We start from the raw sequence: 17,710 nt of genomic DNA on the forward strand, positions 1-17,710 counted from the left end.
CTGGGTGGCTCAATTGGGTAAGCATCCGACTCTTGATTTCAGCTCAGGTCCTGATCTCACAGTTCATGAGTTCAAGCCCCGCATCAGGCTCTGCACAAATAGCAGAGCCTGCTTGGGATTCTCTTTCTCTCCCTCTCTCTACCTGTCCTCTGATTGCTTTCTCTCTCTCTCTCTCTCTCTCTCTCTCTCTCTCTCTCTCTCAAAATAAATAAATAAACTTAAAAAAAAATAAAAGGGAAAGTGCAGGGTGTTATGGAAAAAGACGTAGCTAACCACTCTTTACCTGGCACCTCAGTGCTATTTTCTCATTTAACTGTTCACCCAGTTTTACAGATGGGAAGACTGAGTGGTTACATCATAGCTTCTCCCACTGCCTGTGAATCTTATTACAATTCACATCCTGATTCAGTAGGTCTGGGGTTTAGGCCTGAGATTCTGCATGTCTAACAAACTCCCACTCTAGCAGCAAGAGCTAGACAGCTTGGGTCACTGTTCCTAGGTTACCCCGCTGGTAAGGGTCAGTGCCAGGTTCCCAGCCTAGCTTCAGTCTTTATTTATTTATTTTTTTTAATTTTCTTTTTAACGTTTATTTATTTTTGAGACAGAGAGAGACAGAGCATGAACGGGGGAGGGGCAGAGAGAGAGGGAGACACAGAATCGGAAGCAGGCTCCAGGCTCTGAGCCATCAGCCCAGAGCCCGACGCGGGGCTCGAACTCATGGACCGTGAGATCATGACCTGAGCTGAAGTCGGACGCTCAACCGACTGAGCGACCCAGGCGCCCCGAAGCTAGCTTCAGTCTTTAAAGCCTGTGCCTTTAATCACCTCTCAGAGGTCCTACCCCCAGAGCTCCCACTACTCTAAAATTCTGATTCCCGTGCCAGGTTAATTTGAAAAATACTAATCAAAAAATAACAATAAGAAGTCTGGCTTTTCCCAGTGCCCCAGCTATTCCCTAAGGGAAGAGTATTTAGGGATGTCTGGGCACTCTCTCAGGATGGGAGGAGACTCCTGGGGTGAGGCAGGAATAAGCTTCTGTAGTTATAAAATCCCCATGGGACCCTCAAAAGGGTCCCTTCTGAGGCCTGGTAGTGTTAAAACACCGATCCACTGGTGGCCCTGCTCTAAGGCCTGCCCGAGAACTGGAGCAGCCGAATAAAGAAGTTGTCATAAAGTTAACAGCCTCATATTGAGCCCTTCACTGTGTGCCAGGCACTTAACATTCAATTTTTATGGTAACCCGACAAAGTAGGACTATGACCGTTATCTTCACTCCACAAATAAGGAAACAGAGGTTAAATAACTGACCCAAAGTAACATAGCCGGACAAAGGCAGAAAAGAGGGGCCACAGGGCACCTGGGTGGCTCACTCAGTTGAGTGTCCAACTCTCCATTTTGGCTCAGGTCATGATCTTACAGGTTCATGAGTTTGAGCCCCACATAGGGCTCTGTCTCTCAAAATAAATAAATAAACTGAAGAAATTTTAAAGAAAAGAGGGCCACTGCTCTATGTAGGTTGACGCCCTGTGTAACACTGTTTTCAATCAATCATTCTAGCTGAGGAGGAAAAAGAATGGCAGCTTTGGGTCAGAGTGTTCCTACACACTCCCCCCCACAATACCCTGCCAGCAACCATGGTGACCTATGCGGACATATAATCATGTGTACACATAAGCATATGTGAAAGGCCCGCCCCTCCTCCCTTACCCTGATTTGAGAAGAAGACCTGCCATGTAGTAAAAAAAATACAGCCTCAGGAGCCCCTAAATTAACTCATATAATTGGAACAACTTCATTCCTCCATGTTTACTGTAGGCCTACTATTTGTTCATAACCCACACCTTCAAGGAAGGTGACTGTCATTTAAGAGGTAATTTACGGATATGACAGAACTAGGAAATACAGAACAATACCTCATGAAGTGATAAATCATATCAGAGGCTTAAACAGATAATAATAGCTATCATTTATTGATCATGATCTATGTGCTTTGTTTTTTTAATGTTCATTTATTTATTTTTGAGAAATAAAGAGCTAGCGGGGGAGGGCACAGAGAGAGAGAGAATCCCAAGCAGGCTCCACACTGCCAGCATAGAGCCCGCCATGGGACTCAAACCCACAAACTGGGAATCCATGACCTGAGCCTAAACCCAGAGTCAGCCGCTCAACAGACTGAGGCACCCAGGTGCCCCAATCTATGTGCTTTAGATGTAGTATCTCATGGGATCTTCCCAATGGTCCTTAGAAGCAAGTTATTATTATGTCTATATTATAGATGAGTGGACAGGTTCTTATATACAAAGTAACTTGGCCAAGGCTGGGCAGCTAGTAAATAGAAAACCTGGGTTTGAACCAGGAAACTGGGGCCACCCAACTTTTACACACCTTGGTCAAAACCACATGCAGGGCTTTAGTGCTTCTGTCTGAAACCACTTCTCTGTGCTGTGCATCTCCGGCAGGGGAAAGAGTTGCATTACTTAGAATTATAAAGAAAAGCCTAATGAAGAAAATGATATTTGATAGACGTTGAGCCAATAAAGCAACCACCAACTCATCTTTATTAACCACTGGGTATAGTACTGGGACATTGTAAATAGACAATAAATGCTTCTCAAAAATATATTTTTTTAAGTTTTATTTATTTAGGGGCACCTGGGAAGCTCAGTTGGTTAAGTCTCTGACTCTTGATTTCTGCTCAGGTCATGATCTCACGGTTCGTGAGTTCGAGCCCTGCATTGGGCTCTGTGGTGACAGTGCGGAGCCTGCTTGGGGTTCTCTCTTTCCTTCTCTCCCTGCTCCTCCCCCATTCACTGACTCTCTCTCTCAAAATAAATAAATAAACATTAAGAAAAAAGTTTTAGGGATGCCTGGGTGGCTCAGTCTGTTGAGCATCCAACTTGGCTCAAATCACGATCTCACAGTTCGTGGGTTCGAGCCCCACATGGGGCTCTCTGCTGTCAGCGTGGAGCCCACTTTGGATCCTCTGTCTTCCTCTCTCTCTGCCCCTCCCCCTCCCTCACATAAACATTTTTAAAATCTTTAAAAAATAAAAATTAAAAAATTAAAAAATAAAGTTTTATTCATTTAAGTAATCTCTACACCCAACATGGGGCTTGAACTCATGACCCAAGATCAAGAGTTGCATGCCTGACTGAGCCAGCCAGGTGCCCCAACAATAAATGCTTTGTGAGCTAAAATATTTTGCTTAACTAAGAGTTTGCTATGAAAGGGTTGGGGTGTGTGTACAAATGAAGGGGTAGGGAATACTGGTTGGAGGGCATGGATGAGCAAAGCTTTGCCAAGAATAAGCTCAACTTGTTTTGGGGAAACTGTGAAAATGCTAGTCTGTTGAAAATAGAGTTCATTTTTCATTCAGTCATTCAGTCATTCAGTCATTCAGCAAACAGTTCTTGAGCACCTACAACATGCCAGGCACCGTGTTAGAGGTTTGGAATACAAACATGAGTAAGACACAACCCCAGCCTTCAAATGCTTCACAGTTTTGAAGTGCGGGGTGGTTGGTGGGGAGGGGACACAGACATGTGCCATATGTAGGCTTATAAATGGCTTAAGAAGGGTCTAGAGAGTGGGGCACCAGGGGGGCTCAGTCAGTTAAGCATCTGACTCACGGTTCTTGAGGGTTCTTGAGATCAAAGCCCCCCTCGAGCCCCATGTCTGACTCCACGCTGACAGTGCAGAAACCTACTTAGGATTCTTTCTCTCCCGCTTTCTCCGCCCGTCCCCCACTCACTCACAAGCATGCTCTCTCATAAATAAATAAACAAATAAATAAGTAAAACAGAAGGGCCTGGAGAAAGAGCTGAGGGTGCATAGAGGGAGAACTGATGGGAAATTCAAGAAAGAAGTTGAGCAAGGATGGTCAGGCCCCTACAGGCAGTGAGATGAAGAGGGCAGACGGTGGGGTTAGAATGAGGAGATAAGGATCTCCTTATGGCATGATCTCCTTATGACATGGCAGATGACACTATCAGGGTCATTTCAGTGACCCAGGTAAAGCCTGGCCAGACTCCTCAGCTGCACAAGTACACTCAGGCCATGAACAGATAGATGTCTTCAGAAACGATCCTTCAATGGGGCACCTGGGTGGCTCAGTCAGTTAAGCCTCTGATTCTTGGTTTCAGCTCAGGTCATGATCTCATGGTTAGGTTCGTGAGTTTGAGCCCTGCATCAGTCTCCATGCTGGCAGTGCAGAGCCTGCTTGGGATTCTCTCTCTCTCCCTCCCTCTCTCTCAAAATAAGTGAATAAACTTAAGAAAGAAAAAAAAAAAAGAACCGATCCTTCTGTAAGATTAACAAGGCAGCTGTTTTCTGTGTTCTCAGGCAATTTCCAGGAAACATTTAGGCATACATCTTTTAACTCCCAGTGACCTCGTCATAGAAAAGAGTAGGAAAAGTGGTCACGCTCTCAACATTTCTGCATAAAGTTTTCTTCAGCATCAGAAGTCATTCCATAAATCTTCATGGAGTACCTAGCATGTCAGGTACTATCTGAGGCAATATCTGAGGTGCTGAGGACTCAGCAGTAAACAAAATCTCTGACTTCATGAAGCTCTCATTCAAATGGGGGCCACAGACACAGTCAAGAGAAAAAAATTAGATCTACAAAATGGGAGAAGATGATGTGTAAAGGGAAAGGGGAGAATGATGTTGCGGAGGGCTATTCTGTGGGGGACTGCTCTGGTGGAGTTACATGCAGCCAACTCTGAATGGGGGGAGGGTGAGTAGATGGCCAGGGGAAGAGGAAACTCTCTGAAGTGGGAGAGTGCTCAGTGTATTCCAGAAACAAGGAGGCCAGTGCTGCTGGAGCAGACCAAGCAAGGGAAAGGGGAACCCTGAGGAGCCAGGGGCTAGATCCTGTGGACGCCTTTGGCTTTCCTTCCACCTGAGATGGGAGCCTTGGGAAGTAGGCGCAGGGTCTGGGGTACCTCTTAAGGATCACTCTGGGACAGAATTCGAGAAACAGGGAGGACCAGGGAAATCAGTAGGAGACTGTTGCCACAGCCCAGATAAAAGAGGATGGTGGTTTGGACTAGGGGAGCGGCCAGAAGAAATTGTGAGATGATCTTAATCTAGAGATATTTTGAAATCCGAAAGGATTTGCTGACAGATTAGATGTGAGGGAAAGTGAGCAGTCAATGATGATTCAGATTCTGAGGATTTGGGCCAGAGTAAAAACTGCCATTTATCAAGTTGGGAGGACTTCTTGGGGTGCCTGGGTGACTCAGTTGGCGAAGCATCCAACTCTTGGTCTTGGCTCACAATCTGGCAGTTTGTGGGATCAAGCCCCACATCTGGCTGTATGCTGACAGTGCAGAGCCTGTTTGGGATTCTCTCCTGCCCCCTGTCCACCCACCCCACCCCTCCTCTCCAGCTCATACTCTCTCTTTCTCAAAATAGATAAATAAAAACTAATAAATAAACAAATAAACAAATAAATAAGACGGGAGGACTTCTTGAGGTTGGATTTTGGACATATTAATTTGAGGCAGCTGTTAAGATACATGAGCCCTGTGTTAAAGGGAGAGGCCAAAGCTGGGGACAGTAGTTATTAAAGTAAGGACAGGTAATTAAAGCCATGGGATCGGGTGAGGTCACCTGGGTAGTGATGGCAGGCCAAGGAGAGGTCTGGTCCTCCGGGCCAGTGTATAGAGGAGGAGGGGAACCAGGAAAGAGTGGTATCTTGAAAGTCAGTTGCTGCTGAGAGGGGAATCACCTAATGACTCAGCCTAACCCTTGGATTTGGCAAAGGAAGGTCACTGGGGACTTGGACAGAAACCAGTTTAGATGGAGTGGTGGGGATCGAAGCCTGGTGTTCTCATCAGGGTTCAAGGGAAAACTTGGGAAAAGAGGATGAGGAGATAAGAAGAGTGAACATCTCTTTTAAGAAATTTTCTGTAAAGTGCAGTCAAGAATGGAATTGGAGGGAGGCACCTGGCTGGCTCAGTTGGAGGAGCTGTGACTCTTGATCTCAGGGTCATGAGTTCAAGCCCCACGTTGGGTGTAGAGATTACATACATACATACATACATACATACATACATACATACATAAATGCTTTAAAAATGAATTAAATTGGAGGAAGATCAAGAAGGAAGATATCATTTATCATTTCATGTAACGCACTAGAAAGCAACCGGCCAAGGGGAAAAAATTATTCATGTAGAGAGGAGGAGTGAGGACACCGAGTGATATCTTTATGCTGTGGAAAGGGGAGGGGCCCAGTGCACATGTGCAGGGTCAGCATAGGTGGGAGCATGGGCAGTTCACCCATTGTCAGGAAAGGGAGTTCAGAGGATATGGTGGGTGGATTTGTGGGTGGAACATGTGAATGTTTTCTTCTGACGGCTAATCTTTTCCTCCCTCTGTTTGTATGTGCTACTGGTGTTGTTTTCATCAATTCTAAGAGGCAGTCTTTTCATATTCTAGCAGCTATGAAATTAGAATAAATCTTAAAATCAGTGGAACATTTAATTGTTAGTATTTAGTTAACCTTGAACAACATGAGGGTTTGGGTGCTGACCTCCACTCCCCACATAGTCAAAAATCCATGTATAACTTTTTTTTTTAAGTTTATTTATTTGGGGGTGGGATGGGGCAGAGAAACAGAGAGAGAGAGAGAGAGAGAGAGAGAGAGAGAATCTTAAGAAGATTCCATAATGTCCCCTATGATCATGAACTGAGCCAAAATCAAGAGTTGGACACTTGACGGACTGAGTCACGCAGGTTCCCCCCATGTATAACTTTTGACTCCCCCAAAACATAACTTGGGTTCTCTCTCCCTCTCTATCCCTCCACCATTCATTTGTGCTCACGCACTCTTTCTTTCTCTTTCCTTCTCAAAATAAATCATTAAACTTAAAAAAAAAATCCGTGTGTAAGTGGACCCACAGTATTCAAACTTGGGTTGTTCAAGAGTCAACTGTATTCATTCTCAGAACTACATATAATAGGGGCGACTGGGTGGCTCAGTCGGTTAAGCGTCCAACTTTCGCTCAGGTCACGATCTCACAGTTCGTGAGTTCGAGCCCCGCGTCGGGCTCTGTGCTGACAGCTCAGAGCCTGGAGCCTGTTTTGGATTCTGTGTCTCCCTCTCTCTGACCCTCCCCCGTTCATGTTCTGTCTCTCTCTGCCTCAAGAATAAATAAACGTTAAAAAAAAAAAAATTAAAAAAATAAAAAAATAAAAAAAAAAAGAACTACATATAATAAAGAAGAGTTTATGTCAAAGGTGACTCAGGCTTGGTGAACTGTGGGTTGTCACTTTACTTTGGACCCAACTAGAGTTGTCTGTCCATTGGAGAGGAGGCCAAGCAGGGCCCTGCAAATGCTGTTTGGCTTGTGAGTTAAAGGAGAGATGTCAACATTTTTAGTAAGATACTTTGGGCCACTGAAAAGAAAGACAAAGAAAGAGGGAAAAAAGGAAAGGGAAGGGAAGGGAAGGGAAGGGAAGGGAAGGGAAGGGAAGGGAAGGGAGGGGAAGGGAAGGGAAAGGAAAGGAAGGGAAGGGAAGGGAAGGGAAGGGAAGGGAAGGGAAGGGAAGGGAAGGGAAGGGAAGGGAAGGGAAGGGAAGGGAAGGAAGGGAAAGGAAAGGAAAGGAAAGGAAAGGAAAGGAAAGGAAAGGAAAGGAAAGGAAAGGAAAGGAAAGATAAGGAGGAAGGGAGGGAGGGAAGGAAGGAAGGAAGGAAAGAAGGAGGAAAGAAAGAAAGAAAGAAACTAATTTGGGGCCATAACTATCTCTCTGGTAAAAATTCATCCAGCCCAAACTTCTGAAGAAAGGTCCAGGTGCCATGAAGTAGGGGAGGGAGGCTGGGCCTCTGCCCACAAGCTACAGGACTGTCTGGGCTTCTGATTATTCTTTCATCAGGGGAATATGAAAGACCATGGACAAGGCAACTAACACTACTTGTCCCACACCTGAACCTGGACAGCCACACCTGACTCAGAAACCAAGTGCTTCCTTCAGTCAGACAAGATCTTGGCCGCACTTCCTGTGTGGTAAAGACAAGGAGAAGTCCAAGTGTCTGAGAACAGGGAACTAACTGTGTCACAGCATAGCTCTTGGGGTTACTTCAGCTTTACTTCTTGGGTAAGAGGAGCTAGGACTCCAGTCCCCCTTTTCTGTAGCTCAAGTCTAGGAATGGTTTGGGAGGTTCTCTTTGTCCAAAGAGTTGAGTGCTTACCATATACTGTGCTGGCTGATCACTGGGTATCCTGTATAAGCAAATTCAGACAGGGCCCCTGTTCTCAGAGCTTATATCTAGTCAGGGAGATTTATTAACAAAGTAAATATATATATATATATACATATATATATATATATATATATGTATATATATATACACACACACACACATATATATAATTTTACATTTAATTTTAAAGAAACTTTAAAGAAACTGGGCGCCTGGGTGGCTCAGTCAATTGAGCATCCAAGCTCAGGTCATAGTCTCATGATTTGTGGGTTCGAGCCCTGAATCAGGCTCGCTGCTCTCAGTGCAGCCTCTGACTCTGCCCTCTTCCACTCACGCTCTCTATCTCTCAAAAATAAAATAACACTAAAAAAAATAAACTTTTAAAAAAAATTTTATTAAAAAAAATTTTTTTTTATGTTTTATTTATTCTTGAGAGAGAGAGACAGAGCATGAGCGGGAGAGGAGCAGAGCAAGATAGGGACACAGAATCTGAAGCAGGCTCCAGGCTCTGAGCGGTCAGCACAGAGCCCGATGCAGGGCTCGAACTCACAGACCATGAGATCATGACCTGAGCTGAAGTCGGATGCTCAACCGACTGAGCCACTAAGGCACCCCTAAAAAAAATTTTTTTAATGTTTTATTTTTGAGAGACAGAGAGAGATGGTATGAGTCAGGGAGGAGCAGAGAGACAGGGAGACACAGAATCCAAAGCAGGCTCCAGGCTCCGAGCTGTCAGCACAGAGCCCGACATGGGGCTTGAACCCACAAACTGTAAGATCATGACCTGAGCCAAAGTCGGATGCCCAACCGACTGAGCCACCCAGACATCCCCCCCCCCCAAAAAAAAGAAACTTTAAAGAAACTATGTGCCAGGACATGTTCTGAGCACTTTACAAAGATTAACACCTGGGGTGCCTGGGTGGTTCAGTTGGTTGAGCATCCCACTCTTGATTTCAGCTCAGGTCATGATCCCTGGGTTGTGGGATCGAGCCCCATGTTGGGCTTTGTGTTGAGCATGGAGCCTACTTAAGATTCTCTTTCCCTCTGTCCCTCTCCCCTGTTCATGCTCTGTTTCTCAAAAATAAAAAAATAAACATTTGTACCATAATCTAAGAACCAGTTGCTATTACTATTACCCCTGCTTTACAGAAAACTAAAACTCAGGCAGAGAGAAGTTCATTATCTTGCCCAAGGTCACAGAACTCCTAAGTGGCAAAGTCAAGATTCAAACCCAAGCAGTTTTGCGTGGGAGTCCTAGCTCTGAACCAATGCTGCCTCTCAGATTATTTTGTTTAGCACAGTTATTCAGAAAAACAAGTTGCTTTGGAAATGGAAATGACTCATCCTGGAAGGAGAGATTGTAGCATGTGACAAGCCAGTGGCAGCTTTGAAGGCTGGCTGGAGAGACTGCTGCTCACCAAGCAATAAGCAATTTGCATCGGGCACTTCTGCAGTGTATTATACCTTGAGCCTCTCCTCCATCCTCCTCTTCACAGCTGTCTCCTTTGGGCTCTTACATGGCATCCTTATCTCGCCTTGCCTTTCATGCTTTTACTCTGCCCTCTCAGGCTTTACTGTTAGGGGCACAGATTTATTTTTCTCTTCGACCATGCAGCTATAGTGACCTTGGCTAAATGTGGCACAGGACCACACCCAAGAGAAGGCCCAGTCAATGTATGGGGCAGGGGGTAGGGGGAAGGGGAGAGGAGTGGAGAGAGATTGGAAATCAGATTTTAAGAGGAGAAGCTGTTCTAGACCAAGACTATGTCTACCCTGGCCAATGGAAGAGAGTCCTTGCAAAATCTTGTCTCGTCTGTGGACTGGTTCAGTGACCTACAACTTATTCAGGACTCAACACTTTCGCTATAAAACTGAGTGTTGTTCCTACAGTACTTTCTGCTTTTCCAAGCCCATCTGCAGTCCTGATCTCCCTCAACCCAACCACAACCCCAGGAGGTATTCGTGGCAGGACACAGCTGGATCCCAAAGGGTCTTCAAAGCCACAGTTTGCTTGTCAGACGCTAAGATCCCTCACTGCTGGGTGAGTCATTTGCATTTCTAAAGTGAGTTTCATTTCAGAGTAAAGGGGCTCTGAGTTGGCAGGACAAAGCTGGATCTCTGTGCTTTAAACTCCACACTCTTCCACTCTGTTTCTCCCTCTCCGAGGAGGAGGACAAGATAGTCTCAGATGCAGGACTTTCGAGAACCAACACCTGAATCCCTGGACACAGCTGCTTGCCATCCTTGGGCTCCACTGCCAAAAATGGCCTGATTTCCACCCCCCCCCCCTAAGAAATCAACACCAAATTTCTTATAAGAGTGCAAAACTTCAGAAAGCTTCTGGTAACACAAGCATATTGTGGTGGTACAAGGAATACAGCCATTGTAAGGTTGTGAGTTTGGCATTTGTTTCTGAATGTGCTTCTGAAACATGTTATTTTTAACACAAAGGCAATACTAGTCTCTATTTCATAAGAAACCGTGAAATTAAGTGAGTTAATAATTTGAACATGTTACCTTTTCCTATTACAATATCTTTTTCTTTTCAAAATCACTATACTTTCTATTTCTATACTGGACCCATAACAGAGGTAGCTGAGACCCTGGGGAGTTTTGGAAATACGATAGATTTTAGCTTCCACTGGGACAGAGGCCCGTCGCTTCTGGTGGAGTCCAGTAGTCAAGACAGAAATCAGGCTGACGTCAGAGCCATTACCCTCCCTGCCCCCACACCCAGCTGGCCAGCCTTTGTGTGGCTCTAAAGGCTCTGTGGGCATTCTGCAGGCGCTTCCTTCAAATGCTAATGAAAGCTCACAAATGGTAAACAGCAGGATGGAGCTAGTGTCCGTAGCCGGCCCGAGCAGCTGGGAGTTATTGCCCCACCCTTCCTCCCAAGATTTCCCCGACCCCCCTTCTCCAGGTTTCCAGAGCTGTGCTTCAACTGCCCGGAACCGGCCGCGGCCGTAACTCTAATCTCTGCGCCTGCGCGGTCCCGGCTTATCTTTCATATCAAATCCTAACGTCCTAAACCTCCTCCTCTCCTTACCAGCCTGTCACAGGCCTTTGTTATTCTCTGCAGTTTCCCCAGGCGTTCCAGGCGCACGACAGCCTCCTACCACCTCCTACCACCTCCTACCAAGCCCAAAGCACCTCTGAGGCGTCCCAGTGGCCAGGCCTTCTAGTCCTTTGAATACAAGGTTCTTGTAAGGTAGGTAGTGTTAATTTTAAAGATGAGGAACAGAGTCCCGGGGTGACCAACTGACAGAGCCAAGATTTAACCCAGGCCTCTTGGATTCCCTGGTCTAGACCTTTCCTTCTTATCACATATCTCTTCAAAGGCAGGAGACATTTCTGATTGAAGGAGCAATGGGGCAATGGAGTCTGGATAAGAGAAGGGTCCATGGAGGCCCCTAGAGACAGAGCCACTTGAGGGAAACGTCAAATCTGGCCCTGTTTGAGGGCCACAGCTTCTCTCCAGACCTTCCCTCCCAAGACCTTGGTGGGGCTTTTTCTCTGACACTAATGATAAATAGCTTTCAGGGCCCAGGATTGAGAGTGCATGCTGGTCTTCAGTTCCTCCTCTGATATGCCCGACTGCTTTTTGAAGCGCATCTGTTTCACACAAGCAAATTACTTTGTGAAACTGTGAGCTCCTGGGTTGTTAGGAGGTGGCTCTGAGCACTCTCCCTCTCCCCCAGAATAGTCTGTCAGATCTCCAGGATGCGGGTCTAATCCTGCTGGGTTGCAGAGGGAGTACTTTTAGCTGGCTAGGGATTATGGGATCATTTGTCTAAAAACAATATAACCCTTTTTTTTTAATTTTTAAAATTTTATCTATTTTGAGAGAGCACAAGCAGCACAAATAGATAAATTTTATCGATTTATCTTGAGCATGCACAAGCAGCGGCGTGCAGGTGTGGGGTGAGGGGAGAAGGCAGAAGAGACAGAATCCCAAGCAGGCTCTGATGTGGGGCTCACAAACCGTGAGATCACGACCTGAGCCAAGAGCAAGAGTCGGACGCTTAACTGGCTGTGCCATCCAGGTGCCCCAACAGTATGATACATTTAAGATCAGCTGTAATCTGATCATTCACTGTGGTCAGTCACAGCAGTAAGAATCCCCTGTATATATAGAGAGAGCGCTTTTATGGTCTCCAAAGGACTTCTGTGCACATTTTATTATTTCGTTGTCACAACCAACCTATGGTTTGCACAGCTTGAGTGTTCCTATCACCATTTCACGTAAACCGTAGATTGAGAGGTCTCACTGTTGGCTGTCCTATAACTGGTAAGCACAATGGGCTCTGAAGCAGGTACCCTACTCCAGCAATATATCCACCATCCTAAAGCAATTCTGCTGAGAAAAGATCTGCATAATACTTATGCAGATATGTACTGATTTTGTGCTTCGATTATGCTTTAGAATTCACAGCTCCCCACCTCTTAGGTTCTTCTCACCACCATGAAAAAACCTTTTTTCCTACTCTGTAGCCCGAGTAAGTAAACATTAATAGTAAGGCAGAATTACCAAATCAGTAAAGATTTTTTAATTTTTAATTTTATTTTTAAATGTTTATTTTTGAGAGAGGGTGTGAGTGGGGGAGAGGCAGAGAAAGAGGGGGACAGAGTATCCGAAGCAGGCTCTGTGCTGACAGCGGCGAGCTCAATGTGGGGCTCGAACTCACGAAATGGAGATCATGACCTGAGCAGAAGTCATACACTCAACCAACTAAGCCACCCAGGTGTCCCAGTAAAGGTTTTTTTAAATGGTAACACCCAGAGCACGTGGATGGCTCAGTGGGTAGAGCAGGTGACTCTTGATCTCAGGGTCATGAGTTTAAGCCCCACGTTGGGCAGAGAGCTTACTTTAAAAAACAAAACAAAACAGTAACACCCATGCTGGTAAGATGTGAGGAGATAGACACACTCGGACACTGCTGATGGGACTATAAATTAGTGCTTTGTTTCTGATGGGCACTTTGATAGTAATCATTGAAAGCTTTTAATTCCTTTTGATGTTTATTTTAGAGAGAGAGAGAGAGAGAAAGACAGAGCCAGAGCATGAGCAGCGGAGGGGCAGAGAGAGAGGGCTAGACACAGAATCTGAGGCAGGATCCAGGCTCTGAGCTGTCAGCACAGAGCCTGACATAGGGCTCAAATTCATGAACTTGGAGATCATGACTTGAGCTGAAGTCGGACGCTTAACCTATTGAGCCACCCAGGAGCCCCTAAAAGCTTTTAAAATAAGCAATTTTTGATGTGTCAAACACACTCCTCTTTAAAAATATTTTTTTCCTAAAAAAAAAACAGTCGGAGACTACAGAAAGAGGTGTATTTATTAAGGTATGTTTATCTCTATGTTACCTAAAACACAGTAAAAACCTGAAATAATCTGGCTATTCAGCAGGTCAAATAAAGATCTACAAGATGAAATATCCTGTGGTAATTAAAAAAATTTTTTTTAATATTTATTTATTTTTGAGAGAGAGACAGACAGAGCATGAGCAGGGGAGGGGCAGAGAGAGAGGGAGGCACAGAATCCAAAGCAGGCTCCAGGCTCCGAGCTGTCAGCACAGAGCCTGATGCAGTGCTCGAACTCACAAACCATGAGATCATGACCTGAGCTGAAGTCGGATGCTTAACCGACTGAGCCACCCAGGTGCCCCTCTGCAGTAATTTTATATGACACTATGGAAGAATATTTAACCGGCTGGGGAAATGTTCACTGTTCTCCAGTGAGGAAAACTAAGTAATAAAACAGTTAAGCAATATAATCTCAATCTGATTTTTAAAAAGATAGCTTGAAGTAGAAAGCTATCAAACTGTTAAGAGTAGTTTTCTCTGGGAGCATCTAGGTGGCTCAGTCGTTGAGTATCCAACTTTGGCTCAGGTCATGATCTCACGGTTCATGAGTTTGAGCCCCGCATTGGGCTCTGTGCTGACAGCTCAGAGCTTGGAGCATGCTTCAGATTCTGTGTCTCCCTCTCTCTCTGCCCCTTCCCCACTCATGCTATGTGTGTGTTTCTCTCTCTCTCAAAAATAAATAAACATTAAAAAAACTTTTTTTAAAAAAAGAGTAGTTTGGGGCGCCTGGGTGGCTCAGTCGGTTAAGCATCCAACTTTGGCTCAGGTCATGATCTCGCGGTCCGTGAGTCAGAGCCCCGCGTCAGGCTCTGTGCTGACAGCTCAGAGCCTGGAGCCTGCTTCAGATTCTGTGTCTCCCTCTCTCTCTGACCCTCCCCCATTCATGCTCTGTCTCTGTCTCAAAAATAAATAAACATTAAAAAAAATTTTTTTTAATAAAAATAAAAAATAAAAAAATTAAAAAGAGTAGTTTTCTCTGAATCCTTCCTTCCTCTCTCCCTTCCCTTCTGTTTTGTATTTCCTAGTCTTTTTTACAGTAACTTAATAAGCATGTGTTCCATTTGGGATCACAAAAGAGAAACCTTTCTTTTTTAGAGGAGACTCTAAGAATGAACTGCCCAGGAACCATGGCAAGTGGTGGGTAGGGCTTGTGGTCAAGAAAATAAACAGAGAAGGGGGAACAACTAGTCTATGAGCAACTAAATTGGAAAATATATTCTGGGATTGAAATGTCTTTTTTTTTTTTTTTTTTTTTTTTTTTTTTTTTTTTTTTTGCTACTCATCTAAAGAGGATGTTGTGACTGATTTTACAAGAAAAGTCAGCAAATTGCCTTCTTTGAAATGGGACTGGTGGTTTTCACCTCTGGTGGTTAAACCAAGTGAGCTCTGCCTCCCTTCCAACACTGGAAGTCTCTGGAGAGGCGCAGGGTGGCAAATTCTGCCTTTGGTACCGCCTGTTGTCCTCTGGTAAGCCGGGCCACCCCTGCCCTACACTGGGTTCGGGCCCAAAAGGCCTTGCTCTGTATGCTTTCGATTCACGTGAGGTTGTTTACTTCAACTTATAAATGAGAGGTGGAGGGGTCCTTAGAAGCCCCCTGGTATGAGAGAGAGGAGGCCGCGGGATGCCTCACTCCTCCAGCATAGCTCAGCTTGTCACTAACGGAGCAGAGGGGTCTGGATGGTAACTGAAGACTGGAATGGTAATGGAGACCATTCAGCTCCCCAGCGATATCCTGGACCCAAGGAAGTCATTTCAAATGATAATAATTTCAGACATTAGTGACCAACTGCTGTCTAGGCGTATGATCTTTGGGTTCAAGTTTGTTTGGGTTTTTTTATATCTTTGTCTGTTTCTGCCATTCAAACAGTTGGGAAAAAAATTTTTTTAACGTTTTATTTATTTTTGAGACAGAGAGAGACAGAGCATGAATGGGGGAGGGGCAGAGAGAGAGGGAGACACAGAATCCGAAACAGGCTCCAGGCTCTGAGCCATCAGCCCAGAGCCTGACGCGGGCTCGAACTCACAGACGGCGAGATCGTGACCTGAGCCGAAGTCGGACGTTTAACCGACTGAGCCACCCAGGTGCCCCTGGGAAAATTTTTTAAGGACAGAAGTTGTGGAGAACGTCAAAGAGACCTGAAAGTGACTGGACGACGCATCCCTGAGTGGAGTGTGATGTCATGGGAAATACAGCCACAGTCTTACTGTTCTGAAAAGATGATGCTGTGGGGAGCAGGACTGGTACCCTATACTGCATGAAGAGTCAATGATGGCACCTGTACCTGAGATTACTTAATGAAATAGGCACGTGATGAGGGTGAGGAGTGGAAACCGTCATTATGCTACATGGTGATTAAAAAGATGGGAACAGTTGATTGGCGGGGCTGGGTTGCTCACTTAGGCGGGAGTTCATCTCTCTTCTCTTCCCATTTTCCTTTGCTTACTTCATCCGTCTACAACCCCAACCAGATTTATTCTTTTCTTTTGGTCCCAGAAAGGCCATCCCTCCCTCCCTCCCACCCCCATCTCAGTGTTACAAAAATAGGATTGAGAATAGATGGTTCAGTCTTCAGCGGCCTCGGGATTAAAGTTCAAAGTCTTTTCCACAGGAAACACAAGTCCTTCACAGATGAGTCCTGGCTACCTTTTTAGCTTTATCGCTAACCACTTTCCTTCACATACACTGGTTTCCCACCACAGTGTTCCCCAAACCCGCCACATTTTCATTATACCTGGAATAACAGACATTGTTAGCGGTCTGCTGAGCTCCTTTTCTCTTCCTTCGGGACACACAGCCTTCTTTTGCAGTGGGCTGTGGCTACATGACTGAATTCTGGTGGGTGGAATATAGTAATGATTGTGCACCACTTTCAGAGCAGGGCTGTGGAAACCTTGTGCGCACACCCTTCACATTTCCTTCTGTAGTGACGTTGGAAACCTTCAACTGAAGATGATAGAGTCCCAAGGAGGGACAAGTCCAGCTCATTTATCCCCACTTGGAAGAGAGGTTCCCACCAAACTTAGCCTCGGATTTGGCTTTAAGTAAGAAATAAACATCTATTGCAGGGCATCACTAAAATTCGGAGATTTATTATCTACTATAGGAGCTAGGCTTATCTTAAATACTACTTGGTGAACTCTTCATGCTTCAAGGCCCTCTTCAGATGCCCCCTCTTTTAAAAAGCCTCTTCGGATTTCCCCAGGTAGGAGTCATTCTTTCTGTGATTCAACCATGCATCACTTACCGCTACTCCCACCCCCAATGCTTGACTTAATTATGCATCTGTCTTCACATTGGACCATCAGCTCAACAGAAGCAGAGATACTGATCTTTGCAATTCTCAATTTTAGCAAAATGATAGATGGTAGGTGTACAGCATATGAAAATTCACTCATTCAGAAGTATATGTCGAGTCTCTTCTGTATGCCAGACCCTATTCTGGCGCTGGGAACACAGCAGTAGACAAAACAGATAAAAATCCCTGTCCTCTACATTTTAAAGGTTACACACTTGCCTCCCTATATTCAAGGAGTGCTTTAAACTGGGACTTAAACAATTATTTGACATTATAGACGTGTGTGTAAGAGGCACCTGCCAGGTCCAGGTGATGTTACTTCCTAAATCTTAAACAATTCCACAAGCTAAAATGTAAAAACAAAACAAAACAAAAAACCTCTGTAGTCACGGAGCTTGCATTGCAGTGGGGGAACTAGATAGTAAGTAAATACATGTAGGTTATCAATACTGGCTATATATGCCATAGAGGAAAACAAAGCAGGAGGGGAGGATGGGGAGTATAGGGTGGGAGTTTCATTTCATTTCATTTCATTTCATTTCATTTCATTTCATTTCATTTCATTTCATTTCATTTCATGTTTATCCATTTATTTTGAAAGAGAGAGTATGTGAGCAGGGTAGGAGCAGAGAGAGAGGGAGAGAGAGAGAGAATCCTCATGGGAGGCTCAATCTCATGAACCGTGAAATCATGACCTGAGTGGAAATCAAGAGTCAGTCGCTTAATTGACTAAGCCACCCAGGCACCTGGAGTATAATTTTATTTTATTTATTTATTTTTTCAAGTTTATTTACTTATTTTGAGAGACAGAGAAAGAGTGTGAGCAAGGGAGGATCAG

Source organism: Panthera tigris, chromosome A1 (genome assembly GCF_018350195.1).
Source record: "Panthera tigris isolate Pti1 chromosome A1, P.tigris_Pti1_mat1.1, whole genome shotgun sequence".
Classification (NCBI taxonomy): Eukaryota; Metazoa; Chordata; class Mammalia; order Carnivora; family Felidae; genus Panthera; species Panthera tigris.